We start from the raw sequence: 25,570 nt of genomic DNA, 5'->3' as shown, positions 1-25,570 counted from the left end.
CTTGATGTTCACTGCCAACTCAGATATTATTTGGATAGAACAAAACAATTCAGGAAATCCGATCAGCTCTTTATTTCTTATGCTGATAACAAAAAAGGCCTTCCTGTCTCAAAAGTGACCTTATCTAGATGGCTTTCTTCTGTCATCTCTGAAATCTATCAGCTCAGGGGAAAACAGCTGTGCTCGAAACCTAAAGCGCATTCAACCAGAAGCTTAGCCACTTCCACAGCCTTTCAAGCTAGACTTCCTTTAGACACTATTTGTGCAGCAGCCACTTGGGCCACTCCTCATACCTTTGTTTCTCATTACAAATTGGATTTAGCCTCCAGGGATAGAGCCAATTTTGGCTCTACAGTTCTCAAGAGTCTGTTCCATTGAGCCACCCAGGATAGAGATGCTAGGGACGCGGTCCCATCAAGCAAGAATGAAGGCGAGATTGACAACTTAACATTGAGAAGTTATGTACCTACCATAACGTTCCATGTTAGTTGTCTTCTCTCGCCTTCTTTCTTGCGACCCTCCCTCCTTCCCCCTGGCCTGGACAGATCCTTTTTTCTCCCTACATGGAAGTATGCTTCTTAAGACCATACAGTTCTGGTCTTCCTAACCCATCCTTCAGGCTCTTTTCTGCCTTTCTTTCTTCCTTTTGGGAAGTTTTTTATGCTAGGTGTTATTGCCTATAGACAACAAACGAGATCTGGGTACTTACCGCCTTGCATCATGGGATATGGGGCTGCCTCGAGCTGGTAAAAGTGACTCTCGAGCTTAGCAAAGTGCCGAGTCGGAGCCAAGGATCGGCTCCGAACCCATTAAGCAAGAAAGAAGGCGAGAGAAGACAACTAACATGGAACGTTATGGTAGGTACATAACTTCTCATTTTGGTATATTACCACCCCACCCCCCTTGTCAGGTTTCATAATTATGTTGTGGTTATTTTGAATATCTTTCAATATTTTAAATTCGTTCCTAGTAAGATTATATTTCTTATTCTGTGAACTACATTTGTTCCCATATTGGTAGATCTCTTCCGTAACCATTTTTTCAAATATACCCAACATATTAAGTGGGGGTGTATATACACTTTTCTTTTTGAACTCTACTTCTCCCCCAGCTTCCTTACCATCAAAAAAGATGTCTAAATTCAATTTCCTTAGGTATTTTTTGAAATCTACTATATAATCAACTACATTTATATTCATATTTGGAACATACTTCATCCCTTTGGATAATAGTGTAAAGTTAAAAATAATACTGATAAGGTTCTATACAAAAGGGCATGTGTTTTGAAATATGCACCATTTACTAGGGAGATTAAGAATATAATACAGAAAAACTGGAATATTATGAAATTTGACAGTAATATATTTAGGATTATGGGGGACATGCCACATTTTGTGTTTAGGAATGGTACAAATATGAAAATGCAACTGGAGAAGAAAATTAGGTACAAGTACGATGACAAGGCACAGAATGGTACCTACAAATGTGGCACGTGTAACCAGTGTAGGTTTATTATTAATTCCCCTTCCATTGTATTAGAGAATATTAATAAGACAGATGTTAAATTCCAGAAGGGCAACTGTAGGTCCAATCACCTGGTTTATCTTGCAAAGTGCACTAAGTGTCCATGTTTTTATGTTGGAAAAAACGATAGGTGCTTGAAAAATAGGATCTATGACCACAGTTATAGTATAAGAAAACAAGATGGAAATAATGCCCTATGGAAACATCTGAATGCAAGTGCTATGTGTTCTTCTTTTCAATTTGGAATATTAGAATTGGTAAAATATAATCCCAGGGGTGGTAACATAAAGAAAATGCTGGGGGGAAAAAGAGGCAAGGTGGCAGATACGCTTAAATGCTTCTGTGCCCCCCGGTATTAATGAATATATATCTATTAAACCCATATTGGAAAATAGTAGTTACTAGTTTTTATGGTGGTATTTTTAATTAAACAAACAAAACAAAAATATTTTTATATTTATATATTTTATATTTTGTATATATATATTGAATATAAATAGACATTATATGAACTTTGTTCATACTTTTAATTAATATTATTATATTTTATTAGTTGTATTAAACGGTTATTTAAGGCAACGGAGAATAGGAATTCATCACTAGCACTTTAAGAATTAATTATGGAGTTAATTGTATTAAATGTGATTGGCATGAGCATGTATTTAAGAAAAACATTGTGTGAGGAATATTCTGATGAAGTCTATTTTATTAGATGAAAGCGCTTAACCTGTATGTTTTTAAGTTAATAAATTGAGTCTAACAGAGATTTTGCCGCCATTCCGTTTGTGCTAATGTTTTACATGTTGTAACCAGGAACAGAGCTGAAATTAAGCTGTTGAACTGTGTGCAACCATCTTGAAAAGCCTGGTATAAGTTACATTTTTATCACTCTGCATACAAAGAAACAATGCCACTGAAGTAGAGACTGGAAACATTTATTAAAATTATTTGGTGACTTTATTTCTTGAAAATGAATATCAGCGGTTGAAATAACCTAATTGGATTCACAAAACAAGAAACTTTTATCTGAATTCTACCAACAGGGAACATAGCTACTTATACGCAGTATAACTTTTTTAAATGCTCAGTATGATTTCTTTTGTTTGGAATGTTACCAGACAGCAATTTCCACATTGTTTTTATTATACAAGACAGATTTTACAGAGTAAGATTATCTAAGCTGTCCTTATTCAGGCATTAGCTTGAATAATAAAGTGGCATGCTTATCAGAACAAGCTATATAATTATCTGAGAAAATGAGTCCTAAAGGTTACTTTATGGTACCCAAAAATATAACAAATCAGACTTTTTACTACAGTCTGTAACACTTTACAAAATTATATGTATATTACGCAATGGTTAATTGCTAAAGAGAATGGAAGAACGCTGACAAGGTATTGCAGCAGATTTTAATTGAGAAGATCATAGTGACAGAAGGTAACTTTTTATTTATTTTGTTTTTTCAGTTTGTTGACTGGGGTAGAACACCTGTCTGTTCAGTCTTAGCCCAGGGTATGGAGAACAGTGAGAGTTAGTGTGCATAAGTATAGTAAGAATGCACTTACAACAATAAAGTATTAATGTAGAATATGTACATGTCATATAGTATTCAGCTCACCAATGAATTAGTGGTGAAGCTCAGAAGGTGTAGGGTAAGACGTGGGGGGGGGGTGAAATTGAGTTGATGGTTAGTTTTTTTATACCAAATGAAAAGCATTTCCATTTATCTTTTTTGCAAGATGGATTTTTAGTAGATGCTCAAAACCTGTGCAATAAAATGTCTTTAAGGTTGGAGAGAAGGGATTCCCAGAATTTAGGGCCTAATTATGCAGAGTAATGGTCTGAAGCATGCAGTTTATTTGAGGGTCTTGCAGCATTGTGCCTGAATGATTGAAATGTTTGAAGTTTTATGAGAGGATGTTGTCAGTTTAGAGGAGTGAGAGCTGAGAATTGAACGGGAGATCCTCTTGCTGTAAGGCAACAATACTAACCGCTGCACTGCTCATGCAGAAGTTTTAAAAATTGTGAGCCAAGGAGCAGATCAGTTGTTTGCTTAACTGGAAGCCGTTTAGGTTTCCCTAAAGTTAAGTAGTGGTGTCCACGTTTAGCAGACCAGGTAATACAAATTCTGTCTGAAATTATTTGTATGGCTGTAGTGTTCTTTTTGGATGTAGCATGAACTAATGGAAAATCATTTTATCTTGCAAGAGTAGAGTACCTTTACCATTGGCTGGTCTGGAAAAGTCTGACAAAGGGGGGAGATTTTTTGAGACCATAAAGGAGGGAGTTGAGCTTTTTTCTGTGCCCTGTCAAGATGAACATTGAAACCGAGAGGGTTTGCCATAGTCCCACGGTACTTGAAACAGAGGACATTTTTAGTACTGTATTGTGGTCAAGGACCAGATTTATCATTTTTGCATGTGATTTTTTTCAGAGCTATATTTTTGTGTGTGTAGTATCTACTATGTATGAGCATGGAATAGCTATTAGCTAGTAATGGATTCTATACTTTACAAACAAAAGTGTGGTCATCGGGTTACTCTGAGAATTATGAACAAATGCATTTTTTTAAAAGCAAGAAGTATCTTTATTGAATTATCACCCATGACTCAGGCAGTCTTACATTCATAGAAATGAAAACAAACCATATTGACATACTTTCAGTTGCAAACATTATACATCACATATAATCTTCTATACAGTTATTGTCATTTGACCATTACAAAGCTCATTCAATTTCTGCGTTCCCCTAAACCTCACCCCTCTTCCAAAATACCACTCTGCATGTACTGCTCCCACAATTCTCATTCCTTTGTGCAACTTGCTCCCACCCACCACCAACAATCCCACCCCAGTTCTCCCATCTCTGCTGCTATGTTCAGTACTTCTAGTGCTGTTAGCCTAGACCTCGAGGTCAGCAATTGCCTCCCTGGTAGCCACTAGAGCCAAACTCAAAAAGGCCTCTCTGTGTGTAGGCAACTCTGAATCTGTCACAGCTCAAAAAAAAAAATCTTCAGTTACACCAACCCATTTACCCAGCACATCTGAGAGTGGTCTGCAGGAAACCAGCCCACGACATCCCCAAAAATATATTCCCAATCACCTCCCCCTTCCCCACCACACCTCCAGCACTTGTAAACTACCTGAGGAAAAATTCCCTGACGTCCACCTGGGGCACAAAAATACCCATACAAATACTTCTGAGCAAAAATCCTAAACCTTCTAGACTCTGTTGCATTACCTGGGAGCCACACACACATCCTCCCATTGTTTTTCTGTGAACCACTTACCAGTCTCTCTTCCCAATCCCCTCCAACCTCCCCTAGTCCACTTCCCAAAATATTTTCTACTACATCATGAGTACATGATGCATGGTTATTGACCATAAAACAGAGTATTCACTTTCTCATTGTCTGCACTATCTCTTTTGCCTAGTCTTCTCCCACACATCCCCAGCCTCCACAACAGAATCTTTCCCCGCTCACACTCCCAAGTACTTCATCCTATCATATCCCCATAAATATGAGCACTGCTGAACTAATTTGTGTCTGGGCATGCAGTCCACAGTTACTGCCCCTGCTCTATCCTCACCAATTTTGCATCTTGAAAAGACTTGAAACCCTCTCAGAACATTCCACAAAACTGAAATATCACCCCCTCTCCCAATCCTATCCGGTACAAAACAATATCATTTGCAAACAAAGCCAACTTTTCTTAGTCATGATGCCAACATATCCTGGAATGTCAGAGTCCCACATCATCCCTGACCATGGTTTTAAATATAACTCAAACAACAAAGGTGAAATAAGACACCCTTGGCTGACCCCTCCTCTGAAACAGAACTCATCAGAAAGTACCTCCCAGTCTAACCGTCACCTCCCAAATCAACCCTGTCATTGCATCAGTGAATGCAAAAGCTTCCACTACCAAACTCAAAATTCCAGCTCACTTTGGCAGGAATCCTCTCTGCATCAAGATCCACCAACAACAGTGGCACTCCCCCACATTCCTCCTCCCCCTGGATCATTGCTGTTGCTTTATTGTTGTCAAATGTTTGTCTCCTCTCCACAAAATCAAACTGACCCATGTATATTGATTTTGGTATCACCTTTGCCATTCTTTTAGCCATTATAGATGTAAATACTTTATAATCATAGTTTAGAATTGAAATTGGCATATATGAAACTGGATCTGATGGGTCTTTGCCATCTTTAGGTATTACAGCCACCACAGCTTTCTTCCAGGATATTGGTGTGTTGTCTCCTTTTAAAATACTGCTAAACAAAACCTTCTTTCATCCCTCCTAGCTTCCACACTTGCACAGAAATATCATCTATTCCTGTAGATTCATTATATATTACCATTTGTATCTCGTCTCCTCCTATCCTATCTGTTCATAATTGAGCCTTGGCATATTTAATTCTTCCATAAACATTTCCATTTGTACTTTTTCTTGATTTTTGCATTTCTCTGATTTATATAGACTTTCATAAAATTTCTAAAATACTTCTAATACCACTACAGTTATAGGCCTCCTAGGCTTGGGAATAACCCTTTCTACTTTCTGTTGCCTGAGCCGTTGTGCTAAAAGCTTTTTGTTTTCTGGAGTTGTAAACAAAAAACAGAAATCTTTATAAACTCATTCATATGGTACTCTTACTTTCTCTTTAGCACTCTGCAGTTGTGCCTGTTCTTGTTCTGAGAGATCCTCCTTATTCTGCAGTACTGTAGCCATTATCAGTCCCACTAAATTTATTCTTGCTATTTCTTAACCATATCTTTTTTTTTATTTCTACTATGATTTTTAAACTCCAGTTTCATTTTATTGCACTCTAGCAATATTTTCTAAAGAAATTTCTGTCTTCTCTAATAACTCTCGAATAATTTGCACTACCCATTCCTTAAATTTCTCTGTAGCAGAAATGATTTCATTCTCCTGCATATTTATTTTATTTATTATTGGCCAAGGATCTGAAATAGTTATTGGATGCTTATCAAAATTTAAATTAAATGGCACGTTTCTGTGAAATATAATTTCTGTATAGCCTATCCAATCCCTACCTATAAGTTATATTCCCTGCTGAAAGCCAATTATTTCACTCAGAATGTTTCTTAAGCTCCATGGTAGCAGTTTTAGGTGGAATATAAACACATGCTAGCATAATCTTTCTCCAGTGCAATATTCCCTTACTACTGCTAATCTAGAAATTATCTTTTTCCCTCTTCTATCACCATTGGAGCTCCTTTAACAATTAATATAAATACTCCCCTTTTCATTTGTCTCAGTCTGCTGAATAGTCACCCTGAAATCCTTTTTTTATCAAATTCACATGCTCAGTTTCTTTCCAAATCCATCTCCTGCAGCATAGCTGTTTTCTCTTGCATTTCTCAATGTAGTTTTCTACTCTCTCTTTCTCATATATACCTGTGAGACAATTCACATTCATAGATAATATGGAAACTGCTGCCATTATGATGAGAAGTTATTCCCATCTGTTATATATAACAAGTTTTTTAATGTCTAGTTTGAGCTTTTGTGTTACATGCATACATTAATGTTTGGCAGGTTGGTCTTTTATACAGTTGTTTCTTGTCATATCCATTTGAACCTATAACACATCTTAGAAAACCTTGTTTTAATGACAACCCTTAAACAAAAAAAAAACACCCCTGTAACATATTAACTGAATACAAGCACACAAAACTATGTACATCTTCAAATAATGAAGTTTAACCCTCCTAATAGGAACAATTGTTCTAGATTGACAGCTTCGCTCACAGGCTATAGATGGCCTATAATTAAGGTTATCCATTTTAGGAAATGTGGTACATACAGCCTTTGTTCCTACTTACTCTAAGTGATGCCTGTTTTTGTCTTATTTTTATTCCTCTGCCAGATGCAGAGAACATCTTGATTGCTTTCCGAACATATTATCTCCTATCTATTGAAAGAAAAAAGTGTTCTGTTTTTATTGCCCTATTTATCAGCTTGTCTCCATATAAATGTGAGAATCAGATACACAAGTGCCTTCAGCTACAAGCTTCTCATGTTACACTGTGAACATGTGTTTGCTAAAGGAAAACTCATTACATACAGTGTTCTTTATTTACTTGCTTCCACTTAAACCTGTTGATCTGATGTTGTCCTTTTCATTCTTCCTCAACATATGGGTTACGGATCCAACTCGGCTGCATTCTACAGATGTTGGATCCAACTCTCGAACTATTCCCTCTACCCATAATGTTCTAGTTAATCACAAATAGCTCAGATCTTGTTTACTGCATTCTCGCACAGACGTGGATCCTCTCTGTGAGTTTTTTCAGGTTGTGTAGTAAGTGTTTTTTGTGAATCAAAATATTTCCATTTAACTAATTACTTTATAGTACCTCACTGTTAGTTTTTCATGCTTCTTCAATCCTTAAGCCCTGTACCTTAGCAAAGTAATTTTTTAGGTACTATTGTTAATATATTTCTTTAAATATACATGGTTTTATCACTTTTTCTTATGTGGATAGAGTATTCTTCACTATCATTGATGGTAATCCTAAGTCTGTAGTCTTAGTTTGTCTTAAAAAAGTTATATTTTATTTTCTTATTTATCCCTTTTTTTGTTAATATATGACTATGGCTGAGAAGCCTATGGGTTTTAAAAAAATGCACTTCCTGTGGGCACACAATTCCGAACTTGGATGCCCACAGGAAGTGTGTTTATTGTTTGGGAGCAGCACATCTGGGTACGAATGGTACCATTTCTGCCGTGTTTAACTTGAGGACTTTTGCAGACAGGAGAAACAAACTAGTCCTCAAAGGGTTATTACTTCTATCATCTTCTTCCTGCAGGGCTTAAACCCCAAGCAAACAGTCCAAGGTTCTGTCAGAGCATAGCAAATGATCTCCACCAAAGTCTCAGAAGACCTCTTCATCCTCTGAGCCTTCACAAAAAATACGAAGATTATCGGCTCTAAAGAGAAAAACTATGGATTCTAAATCTTCGGATCTGACCGTTATTTCAACCAGTCCCACTATTCAACCAACAGATCCAAAGTCATTGGATACAACTCCTACTACCTCTTATACACTGAGGACTCACTTACCTGATTTCTTGGTTGACCTTGTTTCTCCTTGGCTCTTCTCCATTAATGCAAACTCTGAGGAAACACTCCAGACCCCCCAGTCTACCACCTCATCTGTCAGGTCTTCCGTGAGTCTTTCTGAAGCAGAAGTGGATAGGATGAAGAGAAAGTTCCTCAGATCCAGATTTGGGGGGGGGGGGTCATACAGGCTCAGTCTCCCATCGGATCTGTGAGCCTTTCTGTCACCTCCTATACAGTTGCATCTCCTTCTCCAATCTGTCCTTTTGTTTCTGAGCTGCAGGATCTGAGAATTTCGAGAGTATCAGTGTTGGAGACAAAGAGAATTAAGTCTTTGAGCCCGACAGTTTTGCTGACCAGTTCTGCTGCCATTCCTCAGATCTGAAGGAGTCTTGGAGTTGAAGTGTTGATGTCAGAGCCATCCTTGCCTGTAAGAGCTTCGGTTCTAGATAACCTGGGCCCAACTTCCTCCTTCAGGTACAGATCTGGACAAAGTCATGGTTTGTCTGCTTTGGAAGTCTCTGCTCCGATACGGCCAGCCATGGCCTCTCCTGGCTTCTTGGCCGTCAAGGTTGTACAGATGGTTTTCTCTCATTCAAGAGATCTGATCCCTCATACATCCTCAGATCCTGCACTTTCCCCCTATAGTTTAAAGCTCTGATCTCATCAGACCTACTCCACAGGGCTACCCAGTACCAACTAGCATTCAGACAACTCCACCAGAGGAATTACCCCTGTCTTTGGACACCATTTCCTGATTGTTCCACAGAGGAGAGAAGGTTTAAAAAGAGGCGCACAGATTCATCCTTGGAAGCTCTCAACAAAGATACTGACTTCAACAAAGGGGAAAGATCTTCTAGATCACCACCTGATGACATTTCATTTGGTGAAATTTTGGAGATCCTTAAGTAGAAAGGTGGTTGGTCCTCAGATAATCCTTCGCATGAGGAGTCTGTATTTCTGGAGGCTTTTGATGCTGGTCCATTTACATTGTGGTTGACTCCCCCAGCCAATGAGCTCATTGATCTGGTCTCTTGCTGGGCATGGAAGGAACCGGGTTCAGTTAAACCAATTCCACATCGTGCAGATAAACATTTAGCTCATCCAAAAGATAAGCCCCATTGGAGCAAAGGTGTCCCTGTTGATGCAGTGGTTGTGGTGGCAGACACTAAGAAGGAGTTAGCAGAGCTTCTCCATCCCACCCCCTAACATAGTCTGTGGCATTGTACAGATTTGGAAAGCATGTTTGCTTCAGCAAACTTTGCCTTAAGGTCCCTGAATTATTTTGCACATTTTACAAGACTCCAGAGAGATTTGACCAAGGAGCTTTCTAAATTTGTCTGAGTCCATGTCTGCAGAGGATTACAAAAGATCATCCTCGCAGCTGGCCACTCAACTATTTTCGGTGCATTCCTTCTTTGAAAGCGATGCATTCCTGTAGTGAACAGGAAGGAAAGATTTTCTCTCTGCCATTGGGATTTGCGTTTCTACTCCTCAACGATCCTTTTCAAGGAATCAGAGGTGGCAAGAAAATGTAGTTCCATAAATCCCAGGGATATTTTCAGGATTCATGTGGAGACAACCCCCTCAGAACTAGAGGAAGGAGTTCAAATGGAAGATGTCCTGACAACAGATGAGGCCCACAAAACCATGGTTTTCGAGATTTCTCTCTGGATAGAGCCTTTCAGTGCTCCTAAAGTGCTGCCTGACTGGCCCGCCTTTGGTGGCAGTCTGGAGACTTTTGTCTTTGCACCCAGCTGCCTGAGCTGCTTTAAAAGATTCTTGGGTGCTAAAAATAATATCCAGAGATTACTTTATACCATTTTTCCAAATGCCCACTTCTGAAAGATAGTTTCCTGACATTCCACCCAGTCAGACAGAAGCTGCAGCTTAAGGTATTTGGAAGCTGCTGGATAGAGTTGTCCAGGATGTCCCACCAGACCAGAGAGGATTCATAACTTACTCAAGGTTCTTTATAGGTCCCAAAAAGACAGGGAACCCGAGACCAGTTTTAGATCTAAGCAGTCTGAACCAGTATGTGAGGAAGTCAAAGTTCTGAATGGTCAGAGTTCAGTCCATTCTACCTCTTTTACACAAGGAAGATTGAATGTGCTTGATCGACATTTGGGATGTATGCCATCACAACAAAATAAACAGATGCTCCCGAAGACACTTGTGCTTTTGGTTGTGAGCCAGTCACTGTCCATTCAGAGTGCTTCCCTTTGGGTTCACCATAACTCCCTGGGTGTTTACCCAGTGTATTACAGTGGTAGCAGCTCACTGAGACTGCAAGGATTCCAAGTGTTTCCATACCTAGACAACTGGCTTCTCATCGCCCTAACCATGCATCTCCTAGACCAGCTGAGGGACTATTTGCTCCAAATTTGCCAAACACTATGCATTAGTCTATTTCCAAATCCAGGCTACTACCAGTACAGAACCTGGAGTTCACTGGAGCTCATCTAAGCAAAATAAGTTGAATTGCTTCTTTACCTCCACATCGTATATGTATAGTCAAGTCCCAAGTTAATTAGATTCATTCTCATCCTGCTTCTCTTGCCAGACTTGTCCTTCATGCCCTAGGTTCCATGGCAGCATCTATAATTTTAGTTATGTACAAGTTCTTCAATGGACTCTAGCTGTTCAGTGGTCTGTTCTTTAACAGCCGCTTTCCTTTCCAGTCAAACTTACTCTGATATGCAAAAAACAAGGGTGCTACATGGCTTCCATTTCCTTCCCCAGTGACAACTGCAAAGACCCTATCTGGGTCTTGAGAGTGTTTTAGACAAAGGTGATTTTTTTTTCTCTTTTTTTTAATTGAATTATCGCTTAATACATAGGCAAACTTATCTATATAAAGTAAAAGAAGACATATTCCCAGTTGCAAGCATTATACAGCACATGTATACTTAGTATATTAGTTCAATGTTTCATAAACATATCATTTCCTGCCTTCCCTTAAACCTTACTCTTCCTCCAAAACGTTATTCTTCATGTGTTCTGACAATTTCCATTTTCCTGCCATTTTATAAAGATCCCAATTCTTTATCTGTTTTAGTATTCAACACTTTAAGTACAGTTGATTTAGACTTTGGTTTCTATTTTCTAGTAATTACTTAACATACCTGTTCTGTGACAAACTAGTTTCCCCATAAGGGCACTGATGAAGCCCTTCTATAAAGAATCAACACACAGACACTGACAGTGCAGATAAATCACCACAAAGAGGAGGCACAAAACACCCTTAACATCTAGGCAAACAGTAGTAAAGGAAGAAATATCATCAAGCACATCTGTATGGCAAGAACAGTAAAAACATACAGAGGAACGCATTAGAAAAGATTTAGCAACCAGCAGGAATGACCTAGCAGTTTTCGTCTCGAAAAAGAGAAAGGAAGACGAGAAAATCACCAAGACCAAAGGTGGGAAGAGAAAGCCATAGAAACCAAAAAAAAAAATCAAGGATTCTATAGAATGCAGATAATTATCAACTGAAGAGAATGCAATAATTTAGAACAGAGGCATAGCCAAACATATGACCCCTAGTCTTTCAAAAAAAATGCAGCTTGGGACAGCAAAGAAAACTAATGTACCAGTGCATTGTGATACAAGAGATGGAGGTCCTTGTCAACGTAGGAAGTTTTAGAGGTCCTTGTCAACGTAGGAAGTTTTAGAGTACTGAGTGGGCCTAATGCCAGCAAATATTAGAGTCTAATTCTGTCAGATCTAGCTGATGCCAAAAAGAACTATGGGCGATATTCATAATCATTGTGCGAATGTGGTTATTTGCGATGACAGGGTGCGATGCAATTCATAGAGGCCAGTTATGGTAATGTGCAATGCCTGCGAATTAGCATAAGCAAGTTGTTTCATAAGGTGTTAATCAGAAATTGTGTGATGTGGCATATGCTAATGAAACGTTCTTGCAATTCATAGTCCAGTAGGTGCACTATACACACATCTGTTCTTAAATCCATTGCTGCATGTTTATCTACTTTGCAGTCCACAAGCTGTGTGCACAAGCACTTACATAACCTAAAATGAATTATTTGCCCAGCACAGTCCCTTTAGTACTTTGTCCAAGTATTTACAAGCACTTAAATGACATCAGTAGAAGTTATTTTCCTCAGAGGTCCCTTCAGTAGTTTGACCATGTCTGCACAAGCACTTCAGTTGACACCGAAATGAAGCATTTCTCCCAGCAACCCCTTCAAGTGCTTTGACCAAGCATGCACAAGCACTTCAGTGTCACCAAAAGCAAACATTTCGCCAGAGACCCCTTCAGTAGTCAGCCCAAGTATGCTCAAGCACTTCAGTTTACACAAAAATTAAACATTTCCCCCAGCAACCCCATCAGTAGGTTGCCCATGTGTACACAAGCACTCAAATAATAAAATGAAGTATTTTCACCTAATTTTAGCTGCACGTAAATCCACTTATCCATGGTTCCGTCGCATATTGCTCTCATAAGTTCAGAGTCCTTTACCTGCTCTTATGTAAATGAGGCCCTTTTATGTTTGTCGGTGAATCTGAGTAATACACCAATGTGTGTAAGGCACCTAATCCTCTTAGTAACTCTACCTAATGCTTATACCTTAAATATCTTACTCTTGCTGTAAAGAGGTGCGTTTACTAAAATGCTTCTGTGTCTCTGCAGTCAGTCTGGTTCACATATTCTGACTACATTTACGTATCTGCAAAGTGTCAATGACTGTGAATACTCCCCAGTGTCTTTGTTTTTCTTTAAGTAAGTATTCAACTGAGTAGCACACTTGCGCAGAATGAAGAGCAGACTTGACTGTAGTAGTACTGATCTCGTGGATTTTAAATATTCCATGAGGAATGAGGATTTAAAAAATGGGAAATTTAAACCAAAACTGGACAGAGCAAGGAAATTTGTTCTTGTAATATGTATTGCATAGTCTGAAGTACATTTCATCTGCTTAACTTACAAACTCCTGTCCGTCTTCCTTATTTGCTTCATTCAACACTTACATGCACTGCCATCTCAGACTTCTCTCTGTTTCTCCCATCTGGTTGCTTCAGTCTAGGTACAGTACCAGACAGTGTGGGGCTTTAACAGATGCTTGTTTTATTAAAATTCTATGTACGTAGATCATACGCAACTTGGAAAAGTTTAGGTTTTTAGATGACAGAGAGAGAAGAGAGCTGATGGAGTGAATCCAGTCTAATTCCATTTGTCATGACCTTTAGTGGATGATATGTATAGCTTAGGAATGGCTTGAAGAAACAGACGATTAGGAAGAGGCTAAAACTGTGTGGGACATAATAAAAATAATAGTGCTTCTTGAAATTCATGTATTTTCCACAGGCTTAAGAGACTTGTACACTGTTTTAAATTTGAGTATTTCATTTAGATTGATCAGGTGTTTAGGATTATGATCATAAACTTTATCATAATTCTTTGTAGTGCATTGAGCTTCAACTACACCATGTACTACCTGTTACAATGCTAAGTGTGTTGCTAAAGACACTGCCTTAGTTAGGGTAAAAAGGACAGGAAAAACAGGGAAGATCACTAATGCAGACAGCAGGCAGAAAGAAATCTGCTTTAAATTCTGCCGCTATCAGTTGCTGGCCAGTGCGCCTAGTACAATACCTGATCTGAAAGAGTGAAGCCTGGCTGCTTAACAGTTAAGAACAGATCTTGCTCTGTGAAGCACTTGACTGGTTTGTCTTTTTCATGATATCTGATCGTAAGCATGGCACTCCATGCACTACAAAAATATTATGAAAACACAGCCACAGAAATAAGAAAATAAAAACACTTTTAATCATTAGCGCCTTGGTCAATAAAAAGCCTTTGAGTATATTACAGTATCAAAAAAAAAACAATATGATAAACACAAATTCAATAATTACTTCATCATATACTTCCCAGTCACATTCATTCTTCAGCCCAGCAGGAAACAGAGCGTTATATTTTAAAATGAGCATCGTTTGTTTCAACAATAACTTCTGTTTAATTGCAAGTAATTCAGTCACATCAGTCTCTAGCTGTTCAAAAACATAACCCTTTAACAACACAAAATCAATGTGCAGCCAGAGGGCTTTCTAAGCAATCTTTCTAATATCCCTTATACGTTCTTGCAGTCTAACTCTGAAAGCCCTCTGGCCTTTTCTTAAATTTCATCAAAGTGATTTTATATTGTTGAAGAGTTGTGTTTTGGAACAGGTAGATATGGGTAAATTACTTGCTGTCAAAGACAAGTTATTGTTTAAAGAAGCAATCTACATTTTAAAATATAACACTGTTTCCTACAGGGTTGAACAATGAACGTTAATGGAAGTATATGATTAAGTAATTTTTGAATTTGTGTTAATTATATTAATTGGTGTGTCTATTTAAGGAGCTGTTTTTTGATGGTGTAATATACTCCTTAAAGGCTTTTTGTTGGCTGAGGTGCTAGAGATTAAAAGTGTTTTTATTTTTTTATTTCTGTGGCTGTGGTTTCGTAATTTTGTGTTGCTGTTTGTTGGTATGTCTGTTTTCCTTATGGCCCCAGATCCTGCCAATAATTTCCCTCATATTTTTCTTGTAGAGGGACTGGAAGGTACACAACGTACTATGGAAAAATACATCTTGCATACTGATGAAAGGACTAACGGACAACCAGAACAATTTAATCGGTTGTGGGAGAGAATAGCTGAGGAAAGAGAACATAGAGTGGATAACCCTATTTCAACTGTGGGTATGAGTAGTGCTGCTGCTTTTTCCACTGAATTACACGAAATGTGTAGTAAATTGGAGAATCTCCTTTTTAAAGAAACAATAGTGCATTTTACTATTTTAAGCTTATGGAGATGCTTGGAACTTGATACATCTCCAAGGGACTTAGGAGTGATGAAAAGCCCCAGTACTCCTTTTGATCCTAATTGTGAGTAAGTGGTGGATAGCGACAGCACATCATTGTTCCTTTGAGTGGATTAAAATACTAATATATTGTGATATGGCTAAACAATGTAAATTAAAAGAGAAAGTACAAAAGTTTTGTTTGGATTTGACTGTACAACTCTGTTCTGCTTGGCTGGATAACTTCTTAAAAGAAGTTAATGATAAATTGAAGACTTTTGAGGAAGATCTAACTGATCTTAAAAAGAAGAAATTCAAATGAGATGTTCCTGACTATGGTAACAGTAAAGCTTTTTTTTGTGGCAGTTTAAATCTCGTGGTCTGCAAACATCAGTACGTCAGAGCAGAAGTTATAAAAAAAAATGGTGACTTTCGTTTTCCTCCTCAGAAGGTTCTGAGACCATTACAAATTGGGAGAGTGATGGCGGAGCATACCCCTCCTTTACCAGCTGCACGGGATCCTGAAGGGCATGATAAGCGATTTCAGAGAGGGGGACAACATATTGAACACAATACCAACAGAAAGAGAGGGAGGAATAATTATGAACAAAATAACATACCTGGACAGAAACAATACACTAAAAAAACCTAGATGGTATTTCTTTCTTAAATAATTGTAATTTGGTAGTTAATCTTTTTGGATGTGATTTGTCTAATGCATTTTTATCTGCTTTGAATGTAGGCCTTAAGTATGTACCTACTGTTCTACCTAGGATGCATGTATTTAAGTGTGAGATTTTCTGTTTAGTACAAAAACTCTACCTTGTATGTTTTTTTGAAAATAATGTTAAACAAAATGGAAATGTGAATACTGTTGACATGGAAGATATTACAGAAATCTTTGAGGAAAGTTTTTTTTCTCTTCTGTGTCTGAATTATCGGAAGATTAATGGGATAACCCCAATGCTTATTGTTTTAATGCCAAAGATATTGAGTATAAAAGCACATTTATACCTCTCTTTACAAATGAAATAGTAAAAAAATTTTCTGCGGCTTTTGGCTTTGCCATTGACAGTTTAGTTTCAGATTTTAATAAGAATAGATAGGATGTGGAATATAATCTTACTAAGGAACAGTGGCAAGCAGTAATAGATATGAGTAAAAATCGTAATTTGCTAAAGCCTGCAGATAAAGAGGAATAAAATTATTGTACTAAATTACAAACCGTATTTGAAGATATGATCATTTGCATAATGAGGTGTAAGAAAAATGTGACAGTGTTATATCTGGAAGCCATTTTGAGATATCAGGAATTATGGAATAAAGGATGTAGGTTGGGATATTTTGTGATATTTTGTGAAAAATTATCTTGAAAAAAGTTTGAAATCTCTAATTGTGGTATGGCCATGTTTTACTCTGAACCCAAGATACATAAAGGTTTAGATCATTTAACGGGCCATCCTATAGTGTCTGTCTGTCTGTAGATATTTTTTAAATAATATAGGCATTTTTTTACACAGATTTTTATTTCCTTTTGTTCAAAAAATCCCCTCTTCTATAAGAGGTACTCAAGATTTTCTTCAGAAAATATCACTGTTAAGATGGGAACATGATATGTTCTGGATGACTCTTGATGTCAAGAGCCTTTATGCAAACATCCAACATAAACATGGGGTAGAGCCACTACAGTATTTTTACGGGATTATCCCCTTTCAAATTATATTATAGAACTTTTTATTTTAGTTTGACTAATATTTTTTTCAGCTTTAGTAATGAGCTTGTTCATCAGAAACAGGGGACAGCTATGGGTGCTTCTTTTGCTCCCATGTACGGTAATTTAATTTGAAGTGGATTTTTTTATATCAACATGAGTTTTATAAAAAAAAAAATGTTAAATGCACAGATTTCATTTTTGTGTATAAGGGGGGGGGTACATCAGTTTGTTGATGTGCAATACAATAGTTTTCAGTTGTAATTCGAAGGCTTACAGTGGGGTTTGGAAGTTAATTTTTTAGATTTCGTTTTTACTGGTTCTGAGGAAGGTAAAATTAGTACCTCTGTGCATAGAAAATCTGCAGAGAATAACCTATATTTACATGGCTGTAGTTGCCATCCTCACCATCTTAAGGCTACCCTACCTTACGGGGAATTTTTGAGACTCAAATTATGCGGTGAGGATGCAGACTTTTTTAATGAGAGTCAGAGGACTATATGGATATGTTGTAAGTAGAGGCTATGCAAGAAAGGAAATTGTTGATTCATTACAGAGTCTTATCCTGATGAGAAGTAAAAATAATGTAACTTCTCAGTTCAGAAATGTTGATAATTGTGACTGTAGACATAGGCATTATTAGGAAAATAAACAGTAGTAACAAGACCACCAACAAGAGGAATGTTTATTTTGTGAGTATAATGTTCTTAGTGAACAAATAGTTAAACTTTTAAAATACTATTGGTCAATTTTATTAAAAGCCAAAAATTTGGTAAATTTAATTAAATCTTTTCATGTATTTCTTTTAAAAGAGGACGTAGTTTGGCAGATTTGTTAGTTCATAGTAAAATTGAATTACCAATAACTGGGGTTCAGAGGCAAATGAATATCAAATGTGGAACATATAGTTGTGGAAAATGTTCTATTTGTAGTTATATTTGTAAATAATTTTTTCTAGGATCAAAAATGGTGTTAATTTTAAACCTGTAAATTGGTTTAATTGTAATTCTGAAAGAATCATGTATGCTCTGTTTAAAGAAACAATGTACATTTTAAAATATGACACTCTGCTTCCTGCAGGGTTGAACAATTAATGTAACTGGAAGTATATAATTAAGTACTTAATTGAATTTATTGTGTGTTAATTGTATCCTATTTTAAGGAGCTGTTTTTTGATAGTGTAATATACTCTTTGAAGGTTTTTGTTGGCTGAGGTGTGGCTGTGGTTTCATAATTTTGTGTTCATCTTTGGTGGTACACTAGAAAGATATTGTCTGTATTTTTGCAGTAAGACTTTGTAGTTGGCAGTGAGCAGGAGTCAAAGCCAGATCTAAAGTGAGCCTGGTATAAAGACTGAAATGAGCCCAGGTGATGAAATGCAGTCTCTAAATTCTTGCTTTGTATCTTTGTTTCTATGTTTATTATAGTAAGAAGGTCACAAGAGCATGAAAGATTAAATAAAACTGTTAATTGTGTATATTTTCATTTACCTTTCTGTTGATTTTACCTTAACTGAGTATGTCCCTTAGTGCTTCTGTTAGTAATTTCATGTACACTGGCTGCTGCCTCATAATTTTATCTGTGTGCCTGCTTCTATCTGTCTTCCCCCATCCCCTCCCCACTGTATTGTATTGTATTGCATTGCACATCCAGTACAAGCCAATAGTCATCACTGACAAATGCTTCATAAGGACCGTATCTGTATGTAAATGGAAAACCCTACAGAGTGTTTTATACTTTGTCATAGGAATGACATTAAAATGTTTTCCAAAACATTTTTTTTAAAAAAGCTGCAGGTTCTTTGCATTGCTCATTTCCGATAGATTTTATATTGCTGATTACCATCTAAGACATGGAGAACATCTGCTGAGAAGTTATGAACAGAAATTATGTATCTGTATTAGAGTGGATAGACAGCCAAGTCTGCAACTACTGTATTATTGCAGATATTTGTCATGCCAAGGCCTCTTGTGTCATGACTTTAGAAATGTCCTTGTCTTATTTACAGAGAAATGGTTTAGTAATACTAAGTGTATGAATCCATGTATAATTGACTTCAGTAAAGCAAAGAAATATAACTTGCTTTCTCCAGAAACTGATTTATTTTATTATTGCTTTGTCTACTAACTAAATCTTCCGACTCTACTCATCTTAACTTCTCTACTTACCTTTCTATTTCCCTGGCTGCAGACTCTCAAACTTCTCTATACCTTGTTTTTTCTTTCTTCTATGCCAGTCTTATAATCCTCTACTACTACTACTACCCTTGGCTGCTTCTTCCCAACCTCCTGAGTCCCACCTCATATCAGACTCCATTGCCCTAATAACTTCTGCTATGTATTTACTTAAACATAAAAACTGTAACCTTTATACTCTGTTATCCTCAGTATGCAACCATTTTTGATCTTGTCATTGAAATTGTTTCTATATGGGGCTTCTTCCCCCCGGCCTAAGCTGAAAATGGGCTATCGCTCAATCGGACATACCCGGTTAACAAATGTCAAAATAACAAAATAAATGTGGAGAGTGGGTAAAAACAGTATACAGGGAATACATATTTTGAGGGTGAATGATTGATGCTTTATAGCCAGTATTTGAGTATGTGTACATGTGTGTAGTTAAGGGAGAGCGAAAAAATCCTGGATTGTGTATTTTCACACAGAGGATTTCAGATGCACATAATCTAACAAGGGGATTTTGGAATGAAAGCCATTGACTGAATTGAAGACTAAATGTGACTCACCTAAACCAATGTAAGGTGTTTGTGTGTGTGTGTGTTTTGAGCTCTTAGCAGACCATTGACTTCCACATTTTTTTTTCTGTTCATTACATCTTAATTGTCTGATGATTTGCGATTGAACTAAATGAACAGGCAGGGTTTCATACCTTTTATTAAAATCATTTGTACAGATTTTGTTTTAGTTTTATGTTTTAAGAAATAAAGTGGTATTGCATATCTCTGGGAAGAAAGTTAACTAAGCAGTTTTGTGTTCAGATATCACATAGTGTCTGTTGCAAAGCCTCCTTGTTTTTCTGTGTGTTGTATGTAATAGCTAAGCTGCTTTGCATCATTACTGGAGGCTTCTTTGCAAAAATAATTTTGCCCTTCCTGTTCCTTTCCCAATGTAAACACCCATTCCTACAATTACTACATACACATTCTTTCTGTACATGTTTTTTGCTACTTCTGCATACATCTTTCTCATGAACATTCATTTTGCTGATTACAGAAAGTGCAGTTGTGTACACTTACCATAAATGTAGCTGTCTGAGTGTATTCACTGTTGCAGTCATTACATTTGGGTTATCTGCCTGCAGGTAGCCCTCAACCGGCCTGAATATCAAAGTCTTGGATCCCTGCGTCGGATGCTGTCTCTTCTTCCATGACGTCAGGGTATAAAACATGCAGCCGACGCCATTACATCAGTTTTTCTTGCCCCAGATGTCAGGTGCCCCCATAATGGAAAGCAATTATATGTTAGATTACACCTCCAACAAAAAGCAAATACACCAGAATGCTGAAATACACTAAACAAGAAGAAAAATATAGCCAACAGAAGTCAGGGGGCTGGAGGGAGGGTAACCGGGACTGCAACAGTGAATCCACTCGAACATCTACATTTATGGTAAGTGTGCACAACTGTATTATGTTCTTCGTGTTTCACTGTTGCAGCCATTACATTTGGGTAGATTCCCAAAGCTAAGGAAGGGAGGAGGAAGTTAGAGATCATTAGGACCACCTATTAAGCCCTGCAAGACTGCACTGACAAAACCAGCTCTGGATTTAGAAAAAAATAGGCATATGGTAATGCTTGGTGAAGGTATGTACAGAGCTCCAGGTAGCAGCTTCTAGGATGTCCCTGGTAGGGACACCTCTGAGCAAGGCTGTAGAGGTAGATGCAGCCCTGGTGGAATGTGATCTTATCCCCTGTGGGGTAGGTTTTCCATGGTGCTTATAGCATAAATGAATGTAATGGGCTATCCACTTAGAAATGGTTTGCTTTGAAATGGCCTTCCCCTCTACCCCTGCAGCAAAGCCAACTAGCAGCTAGTCAAATTTTCTGAGAGGCTAAGTCCTGTCCAAATAAAGTCTAAGTTGTCTGTGCATGTCCAATATTTGTAATATTTGTTTTTCTTTGTTCTGTGGATTAGGGAAAAAAGTAAGCAAATAAATGGACTGATTAAGGGCCACACTATACACCACCTTGGCCATAAAGGAAGGATTGGTCCTGAGGGGACACCCTGTCTGCATGGAAGATGATGAAGGGCTCCTCTGCCATTAGGGCCTGTAATTCAGACACTCTTCTTGCTGAAGTGATGGCTAGAAGGAAGGCTGTTTTCCAAGAAAGGAATTTCAACTCTGCAGTTGCAGCTGGTTCAAAAGGAGGTAGAGTGAGCTTTTCCAATACAAAGTTAAGGTCCCAGGCTGGAGTAGGGGTTCTCCTGGTTGGTCTTAAATTTTTGGCCCCGCTGAGGAATTGCTTTAGCAGGGTTCAGTATTCTAATGTGCTAAAATGGCAGAGGCATGAATTTTAATCGACGAGAAGGAAAGGCCCTTGTGGAGCATCTCTATTAAGTACTGAAGAATATGTGGTAAACTGGGTACTATTGTGCCCATCCCCTGAATCTGGCACCAGGAACCATATCTTTTCCATGTTTCAGCATAGGATTTTCTAGTACTAGGCTTACTTGCCTCCCGAATGACATCTAGCACCTGCTTACTGAGGGATGCTATTGGAGAGCTCAAGGAATTAGCCAGGCTGCAAGGTTCAAGGTTTGAAGCTGAGGGTGCAGAATCTGACAGCAGGGAAGGGGTCTGAGGCAGGTGCCCTGTTTCCAGCAGTGACATACAGTGCAAGAGGGGGTACCAGTGCTGGCATGGCCAGTCTGGTGTAATCAGTATTGCCCTTGGTTTGTCCTGTTTGATCTTCAGCAGAACTTTCGAGAGGAGAGGCAGAGGGGGAAAGGCATAAACTGAGAGGCTTTTCCAGGTGAAGGACAGGGCATCCACTTTCTAAACTTGACTGTGGGAAGTCCTTGTGCAGAATTTTTCCAATTGGTAGTTCTGAGGGGAGGCAAATAGGTCTATATCTCTGGATTTCCCCATTTGTTTCTCAAAAGGTTGAATATCTGTGGTTCCAGTTTCCACTCATGTGGGTCCATGAGATTTCTGCTTAGGTCATCTGCCAGTGAATTTAGCTTGCCTGGCAGGAAGTGAGCTTGTAGCTGTACTTAGCAGCTCAAGGCTGTGTTCCAAGAGCCATGGCTAGTCTGCAGAGACGGTACGAGTGGGTTCCCCCCTACTTGTTTATGTACCACATAACAGTGGTGATGTCTGTCTTTACCAATAATTGTCCTGGAAGAATGTGGTCCTTGAAGGCTGTCGGGGAATTTTGTACAGCTAACATTTCTTTTTGATTGATATTTAGGTGCATCTGACTTTGGTTCCATTTGCCCTGAATGCACTGCCCTGTCAAGTGAGCCCCCCATGCATAGTCTGATGCCTCTGTTAGGGTTTGGGCAGCAGGGGGTAGAGTGAATGGGAGCCCCTTGTTGTGGTAGCAGGCCTCTGCCCACCAAAGGAACTCTGTTTTTATACAAGGAATGATAGGAATCATTGATTCCAGGTTCTGAGAATGTTGACACCATAGGCTTTTTAGATACCATTGTAGTTTCTTCATATGCAGTCTTGCATATGGAATTAGTAGAATGCAAGAGGCCATGAACCCCAGGGCTTGCAGGATTTTCCTTGCAGATAGCTGGATCTTTGTGGCCAGTAGTCTGAAGTAAGCTGTCAAATAAACTTGTTTCTCTGGTGTGAGGTAGCCATCTGGGAAGTTGTTCAAGCTTGCTCCCAGGAATACAATTTGTTGGCAGGGTACTAGATGAGATTTCTTTTCATTTGGTGTGCCCCAGTGAGGTTCGAAGTTTCTTTACAAATGCCAGATGTTTTAGTAGCATGTCCTGCTTTCTGCCTGAATTAGACAATCGTCCAGGTATGGGTATATTTCAATATTTCTTTGCCTGCAAAATGCAATGACTGGAGCTAGGCACTTTGGCTTATCTACTGCGCCCAGGGTATTCACAAAAGGAAGTGCAGAGAACTGATAGTGCATGGAGCCTGCTCTGAAGCGTAGGTATTTCCTGCAAGATTCCCTTATTGGAATGTGCAGGTAAGCTTCCTTTAAATCTAAGGTTGCCAACCAGGCATCTTTGCCTAGCATAGGAAGCAGCTGTTGAAGTGTTAGCATTTTGAATTTTGGGATTACCAAAAGGTGTTTAGAATAGAGAGGTCCAGGATAGGATGCCAGGAGCTGTCTTTTCTGGGTACCAGGAAAAGTCTTGAGTAAAAACCTTGTCACCTTTCTTCTGCTGGGACAGGATTAATAGCCCTGATACTTAAGAGATTGAACCTGCTGTTGAGCCTCTGCCCACTGATTTGGGGGTAGGTCTAGCCAACTGTTTGGGGTTGGTAAGGTGTGAAAGTGGAATCTGTATCCTTGGGAAACTATATTTAAAACCCATTTGTCCTGGGTAATGAGTTCCCAGTTTTTTGCATGACTGGCGGCGATCTTTCCCTTTAAGGGAGCAGGCAGTTGAGCAGGGCTTGGAAGGTTTAATGTTAAGTCATTGTGACATTTTTCCATAGGGAGGTGTCTTACTGCTTCCAGCTTTGGAAGTGGGAGCCCCCCACTAATTAGGCCTGTGAGTACCTTGAGACTGTAGCCTAGGTGGGCTGCTGTTCCTGGGTTTGGACTGAGAAGGGCTGGAAGAGACAGGAAAGTACCAATTCTTAGAAGGCCAATGCCTACTAAATCTGGGAGGCTGTACTTGCAGGAAATCTTTAACAGTTTGCATAGATTTATCTTTTTCCACCATCTTTTTAAGGACTTCTGCTTTGTTGCCAAACAGGCAGTCTTGGTTTAAGGGAGCATCCAGTAATTTAACTTTAACATGATCTGGCAAATTTTGCTCCTTAAGCCAAGCATGCCTTCTATGAACAGGCCCAGTGACAGCAGCCCTACAAGATGCTTCTAAAGAGTTAGAACCACATTGCAAAGTATGTTTACCAACTTGTTCAGCAGAATGCATTAAATCCTGTAATACTTTATTTTCAGCACAGTCAGGAATTAACATAATTTTCTGTTTAAGTAGTCCTATAATATGCTGCTGATACTTTAACATATGAAACTGGCAGTTTAAGGCCCTAATGGCCAAAGTAGCAGAAGTGTATACCTTCTTACCCCATCTGTCCAAGTTCCTGGAATCTCTATCAGAGGGGGTAGGGTTTTTGGCAGTAGTAGCCTTAATGCCTTTAGGTCCTTGGGAAATGGTCTCTGGGTTCGCAGTAGGATTCTTGAAGAGGAACTTGTGAGAGTCAGGTACTCTGTAATACCTGCCAGGTTTCCTGGGAGCTGGAGGTAAATTGTCTGGGGCCAGGCTAGATTCCAAGATGGCATCATCTACAATGTCCAGGACAGGAAGGATAGGTAAAGGCCTGTGTTGAGGGAGGAGTAAGAATTCCCTAAGCCTCTTTTTGGAGTCCGAGATCCTGGCTTTCCCAGCAGAAATGTTCCCTAAGAGTGTGCAAGGTTTCACCAAAAGAAAAATCTTCTGGAGGGGAAGCAGAGGGAATGGAGTCCTCTGCATCAGAGTCCTCATAGGTAGATAAGAGCAAATCCTGGTAATCATAAGAAACCGAAATTTCAGAATCCTCATTAGAAGAATCAGAAGGAAAATCATTTCTAGGTCTCTTAGAGGGTGAAGGCTGGCTTCCCCTAATTAAAGTAATAAGGTCTTCAGCCATAGTTATCATTTGTTTTTTAGGCATATGGGCCTGACCATGTGGTTTGGACATCAGTTTTCTAGGCGTGAGTCGAGTTTTAGGCCTTGAAGAAGAAGATGGTGTCTGTTTGAAATGCAAGTCAGTAGGCTAGAATACACCCTTAGAAGCCGGTGCCTGCACAGCAGCTCCAGACCCATCCAAGGTAGAGACATCCGCAGGTTCCATGGTCAAAGAAGCATCTCGCTGCATACCGGACTCTGAATGGGTCTCATTAGAGGCCTGTGAATTTGAAATAGCAGGTATCAGGGGCTGCAAAAGTGCCTCACTGAGTACCGGCGAACTGGCAACTAGCTTAACGGAAGTGTCGTTGGCAGCTTTGGACCTATGTGGTCTTTATCTCTCTATTGTTTTTTCGGAATGTTGGTAGTCAGAAGGCTTACCGAAGCCATTTCTGGAGAGTTAAACAGAGTACCAAAATAATTTGCTGCAAAAATAAACCGATGACGAATAGTTCAGGGGTTGAATAAGGCACATAACCGACAGTGAGGGACATCGTGGTCTGGGCCTAAGCAAGGAATGCAGTATGAATGAAAATCTTTGAGGTATTTGCTTTCCATAGGTAATACAATTGTTAACTTTTACT

The 25,570-nt window shown here is 38.8% G+C and overlaps 1 protein-coding gene and 1 long non-coding RNA gene across 2 annotated transcripts in view; both read left to right on the top strand.

Moving 5' to 3' along the window:
- Nucleotides 1-18,754, top strand: part of LOC122791568 — a 108,513-nt gene extending 89,759 nt beyond the window's left edge. The window contains exon 3 of the long non-coding RNA XR_006363169.1: nt 15,180-18,754. This is a non-coding gene — a long non-coding RNA (uncharacterized LOC122791568). The remainder of the gene's footprint in view (nt 1-15,179) is intronic.
- The window catches only part of PTCH1 (patched 1), a gene marked incomplete in the record, with an annotated part of 1,119,051 nt that overhangs the window by 388,843 nt on the left and 704,638 nt on the right, over nt 1-25,570 (top strand).

The sequence above is a fragment of the Protopterus annectens genome, chromosome 17.part0, assembly GCF_019279795.1.
Source record: "Protopterus annectens isolate FY-2018-M chromosome 17.part0, PAN1.0, whole genome shotgun sequence".
Lineage (NCBI taxonomy): Eukaryota > Metazoa > Chordata > Ceratodontiformes > Protopteridae > Protopterus > Protopterus annectens.
Note: the sequence above shows the minus strand (reverse complement) of the source record. Positions and strands in the feature narration are given on the sequence as shown.